The sequence below is a fragment of the Petaurus breviceps genome, unplaced genomic scaffold (assembly GCF_028583685.1).
Source record: "Petaurus breviceps papuanus isolate PSGF00001 unplaced genomic scaffold, PetGlider_PUasm1.0 186, whole genome shotgun sequence".
In the NCBI taxonomy this organism is placed as follows: domain Eukaryota; kingdom Metazoa; phylum Chordata; class Mammalia; order Diprotodontia; family Petauridae; genus Petaurus; species Petaurus breviceps.
This window is the reverse complement of record NW_027185798.1, coordinates 21,323,533-21,329,301: the sequence shown is the minus strand read 5'-3', so window position 1 is coordinate 21,329,301 and position 5,769 is coordinate 21,323,533. Positions and strand designations below refer to the sequence as shown.

The following is a 5,769-nucleotide window of genomic DNA, read 5'->3' as shown; positions in this document are numbered from 1 at the left end:
CCCGGGCCGGGCCGGGCCCCGCCGCCGCCGCCGCCGCCGCCGCGGCCCCCTCCGGCCCGCCCCTTGTCGCAGAGCTCGGGCTGGGCGGCCGGCGGGGGCGCCGGAGGGGGGGCGGTGGCTCGTCGCCGGGCCCCCTCCTCCTCCTCGTCCTCGTCGTCGTCGTCGTCGTCGTCGTCGTCGTCCTCGCCTCCTCCTCGGGCGGAGCGGAGTGGATCGGCTCCGGGGGGCTGCGGCTGCCCACCCCACCCCGCCCCGCCCCGCCCCGGGCCGGGCCGGGCCTGTCGCCGAGAGGGTAAGCGCGCCTGCGGATCTCGGGCCGGGGGCCGGGGGACCCGGGCAGGCGGAGGGCGGGGACCGGCCTAACCCCCCCCCCCCCCCCAGCCCTCGGGCCTCGGCGGGCGCCGATGTCCGGCTGGGGGGAGGCGAGGGTCGCCCCGGCTTTCTGGGGAGGTGGCTCGGAAGCCAGCCAGGCCTCCTTGGGGGTGGGGGGCCGACACCCGAAGGAAGCCGGCGCTGTCCTCACCACCCCTACCCCCACCCTGCACCCCCCGCCCCGAATGGTGGCTTTGGGGATGTCTTAATGAAGGTGTGTCCTCCGGGGGACGGGGTCGACCCCCCCCCCCCCCAGTTGTAGCTCAGGGCCCTTTCCCTCTCGTGGTCCCCCTCCCCTTCCTCCCCTGTCGCTGCCCGAGTGTCCGTAGCTAGGGAAAATGTTTCGGATTTGCTGGGATCCGCAGCCAATTCGTTTCCTTCCCCCAGCCCCCAGGGGCTGCACCCCTCTTTTGGAGGGGGAGCAGGAGGATGTCTCCCCCACCCCCCACCCCATTCTCTGTACTGCAGTGCTGCAGAAGTCCTAGGCTGCTTCTCCATGCACAGACCCGTGTCTACACTGAAGGGAGGGGGAGCTGGGAGAGGGAGGTAATGGCGCTTCCCTTGGAGAGGTTACTCCTGCCTTTTAATCGATAACTGGGTGCCCCCCCCCGCCCCATACACCCTTTCCCTTAGGTCTGCCCTGGGGAAGTACGTGCGTGTGCTGGGGCTCCCGGCGCAGAGACGTTGGGGCTTGTGAGGCCGGCTCCCGTGTCAGGGCACTTCTGCCGTCTGTCTCCTATTTATTGTTTTTAGTACGAGATTGACGTCTTTGTGAGCAGGTTGGATTTGAGGCATAAATTCGAATGAGACAGCTTTGTCGTTTCCTCTCCCCAGGAGGAATGACTGACTTTTTTTGTACTTAACCAGAAATTCACCGAGACTTTAGATCTCAGGGTGACTTGTAACATGTTGGACGTTTGTTCCTTCCTGGTGATTTGGGGGGGGGGGGGGTAACAGTCTGTAAAGTATATAAAGTTGGGAAATTTTACATGAGTAATCCATGTGAGAAATTATATTTCTGCCGTGAGTGCCTGTTTTTAGGAATAGCATTTACACATCAATTTGTTTGATTAAAATACCCTGTAAGGTCTGTTTTATTCCAGTGGAGAGGTTGAATTTCCCCTTTTTTCCTTTTGCTTTTTAATTATTTTTTTTTAACTATTTCTTAATCTGCTTTTTCAGCAGCACTTGTTGGTGGGCCTACCCATGTGTATTGCCCTCCATATACCAGACATTTATTTTTAAAAGACAAAATTAACTTTCTTAAAAACTTCTCTTGTCAAGAAAGCTTCTTTGATTAATAATGATTAGTCTTGAATGTTATTGCTGGTAATCTTTTCCCCAGCCTCAAAAGTATTGATATTTTTGATATTTAATATCTGCTGAATATTAAGGGCTAGGATATTTGATAAACAGCATTCCAAGAGGAGTAAACACACAATATACCCTCCTTTGAAAACTGGTAGAATTTAAAAAAAATTTCCTTTGGATGTCAAGGAGGTAGTGAATTGTTAATGTACAAGTTTAATTTTATTTTTTGTTAGAAACATGTTTCTTTCTTTCAGCTTGTTTCAAGTGTTCCTAAGCTTGGGAATCATTTACTTTCATTCAAGCTCTCTAAAATGCTACCTATAGCTAGTGGCATATCTTACAAAATGTTCACAGACCTGAAAAATTTGTGCTATTTTAAATATCTTGATGTATGTTGTGTTTTGCTGTGTGAAAGCTTGTTTTAAAGCAGTAGAATATCAGGATTTTGTTGACAAAGTTGATAGTAACCAGGTTGTAGTCAGATGCCTAACTGTTTTGACAGTGATCCTCATTTTAGTCAGTGTATGTTGCATCAAACGTCTCCATCCCCCAGCTATATCGAATCTACTACTCTGCTTTTAGTTGGTTTGACTATCTGAAGGCCAAAAAAATGGGTGTTAGTGTCTCTGTTCTTAGTTCTTGATACCATTGTCCAAGTCAGCTTTCTCATGTACCCCTTTCAGAGTTAAAGTTTGGGGCTCTGCTCAAAACATGATACAGGCAGAAAATATGAATGAATAGGTTCAGGAAAGTTTCAGATGGGGAAAAGATTTGAAGGAAGATCTACAACATGACCCGTTAGTGTTGCTATAAAAGATGAATGAGGCTAGATGGACTATAGGTCTTTTCTTAAATAGTCCATGAACAAAATGGCAACGTGCATCACTTCCTGCTCTCCACAACTGCTTCTTTTCTCAGAATTCCCTTTTAATGACTTAATTTTTTGGCATTCTGTTATCAAACTCTAATTCAGTTATAATTCTCATGTTGTGTAGATGGAAGAAACTATAAGGATCAACTGAAATCTTACCAAAATGTGGATATCATGAGATTATCTCGAAAGGTCTGGAATATCATTTATGTACAAAAGGTTTGGTTTATTTTTTAACTTATACTGAAGTCTTTGAGTTGAAAGAATGTTTAGAAGCAGTCCTGCAGGGTGGAGGACCTATATCGATATCTATAGCATGAATGAAATGAAAATAAAATGATGAATTTTCTGTAATAAGGATTTGGGGAGAACAATGGACACAACAGAGAATTATGAATGTGTGTCATTTCTGACAAAGGGTTTAGTTGTGTGCATGTTTTTAATAAATGTCAAGGCAAGTAAGAGGTAGGTCACTGACCCGTATTGTAATGCTCTTCCACTATTAAGGAAACAACTTTTTTTGTTCACTACACACCAGAAAAAAAGCTTAGTTTCCTTTTGAATCTGGACTCAACTAGCCTCAGAGTATGTAACTCATTTTAAGAACTTACTGATTCTTAGCAAACATTAATACTTAGTAAACTTCATAGTTATATTTGTCAGCTGTTGAAATAAATAGGGAATGTATCAAAATCAACAATGTATAAAGATATAATAAAGTTTTATTTCTTGGTTGCTTTACTCTTTTTTTGTTTGTTTTAACCAGGAGCCTTTTTTATGGACCTGTGTTTGTCAGCATTCTCTTAATAGTGACCTAAAACAATTCACTGCAGGATCACTAATTTAAATTTTTAGAAATGAGACTGTTAAGAGATCTTACAAGTACTTAACTTGGCAGTATAGTTCAGGGTTGTGCTTGAAAAACCTAACCTCTTCCTTCTGTAAATGTTATGTAGTTCATAGAGTACAACTTGCATAAAATTGAAAATGTATTTCATTAAACAGAATCCTTTGAACCTGCTGAATCAAAATACATACCTTCAAATTTTTGTACTTGTTTTAGAATGTCTAATATATCAGATATAGAGTGTGAGGTCTGGAGTCAGGAAGACTTGTTTCAGACATTTTAGCTGAATGGCTAGCTAGCTAAGTGACCCTTGTCAAGTCATTCATTCACAGCCTCGTTTCTACATTTTTGAATTGTGAAGATTGAGCTTGGTGACCTTGAAGGCCCTTTCCAGCTCTAATTCTATAAGCCTATGTCTAAGTCTATAAGAAAATAAATACTAGTATGGTTGTGTGAAGAAAGTATAGACTATTATGATTCAATAACATTCCTCTTGTTATGTGAACATATTGTAATTCATATTGATGAACTTGAAGTTACATTTTAATTTAAAATTCCTATTACTGTTCTGATTCCAAAGCTTATTTATAGGAATTAGGTTTTTAAGGGTCTAATAATGAAAATATGTACATAAACATACCCACCACTATTTGAGATGACTATTTTTGGGTACTTTTAATGACTATTGACCTAGGCTAAAAAGAACCTTTTATGGTTATAATTTCCATATTGCCTTGGTTTAGAACTTAAAGAGGAATCTTAGAAGTTATCTAGTCCACCTTCCTCATTTTTTTTATTTTACTTTTTATTCTGAACTTAACCATAAATTAAAATTCTGAACCAAATAAAATGAGCATTTCCATATCCATTGTGGAACAGAAAAGGATTGTGTATGAAACTGAGAATCCTTAGTATGTAGAGCTTGATTTTCTTTTTGTAATGCTCTCATTTTACAAATGAGGAAGTTGAGGTCCAGAGAGATGAATTAAATTGCCCAAGCTCCTCCAGGTAGTAAGTGGTAGAATCAGGTTTTAAACTTGGCTTCTCTGACTCCAGATCCAGGACTGTTTCACTTCTGTCTCCTCTCATCAGAATGATAAACCCCACCCAGAGATCTGATTGGGCAGAGGGGGAGTCTCTTTTAAATTATACATGATATCCAGTTTTTGCCATGCCAAGAACTGTGTTTTAAATAAAATTTGTATGTGGAATTCTGATGTCACCACTTTATCATGACATTTTCGTGTTTTCTTGTTTATTTTTAAAGGTTACCTACCCTTTGGAGATGGGGTAGGGAGAAATTTTTCTTTTGTTAAAAGTAATTTATCTAGAACTTAATAAATATAACAGTTATGTTTGCTTTTCAAAGAAATGAAAGCTCAAGAAATAAAGGTTAGAATCTCCTATTTTATGGTTGTTTAGTTGAGGACAATGTGGTGCATTGGAAAGTGCTGTTTTTCGAGGCCAGCTACCTGAATTCAGATTCTGGCTCTGCCACTTAGGTGACCTTGGGCACCTCATTTCATCTCTCTGGTTCTCAGTTGAGGTTTGGACTAGACCTCTCATATCCCTTCTAGCCCTAAAATTTACAATCCTAGGATTTGGACTGTCACTAGTCATAGTAAAATACAGACATTTCTCAGTTTAAGAGTGAGTTGTGTTCCAGAATCCCATTTGTAAGTTTCATTGTGTATTCCTATAGAAACACTTCCGTGATGGTCAGGTGTCCAGAATAGCCCACAAATGCCCCTTTAACTTGTGCTGTAGTTGTGTGCTGCTACTGTTGAGCTTAGTTTGGAGTTTTGGGCTGTAATGGTCCACATGCAGTAGGTAGAAGAATATGAAAGCTGAGAACTTCTTTTCCTGGGTGCAGGCCCAATGCTAGGCAATCCTTTCTACCTTTTCTAGGATTGAATCCTGCTTCAGACACTGTGGGACACTGGGCTGACCTTTCTGAGCTTCAGTTTTCTCAACTGTAAAATTAGAATAATAGTGATAGGATGATGATACTCCTTGATACCTTCTACCCTAATGCACTCACTGTAACCCAGGCCTACCCTGTCACTGAGTACCAGAGTTAATTACTGTGTCTATTTTTTATTCCTTTCTCTTTTTTTTCCCCTTCCTCTCTCCCTGTCCCCAATATTATAAAAACTCCCCATTCCCTTGGTGAAGCTGATTTTGGCTAAGTATTAACAGGAAAGCAGATGTCTGTCAGAAGTAGATGTGTTTTTAAGAGGGGATGAATGTTAACCCAAATGGATCATAATTTGTATAATAAAACTTAAGGCAACCTAACAAGTGAAAAGTTTCAAACTCTGTGTGTGTGTGTGTGTGTGTGTGTGTGTGTGTGTGTGTGTGTGTGTGT

The 5,769-nt window shown here is 42.4% G+C and overlaps 1 protein-coding gene across 1 annotated transcript in view; it reads left to right on the top strand.

The window, feature by feature from the left end:
* The window catches only part of TAOK1 (TAO kinase 1), a 152,425-nt gene that overhangs the window by 752 nt on the left and 145,904 nt on the right, over positions 1-5,769 (top strand).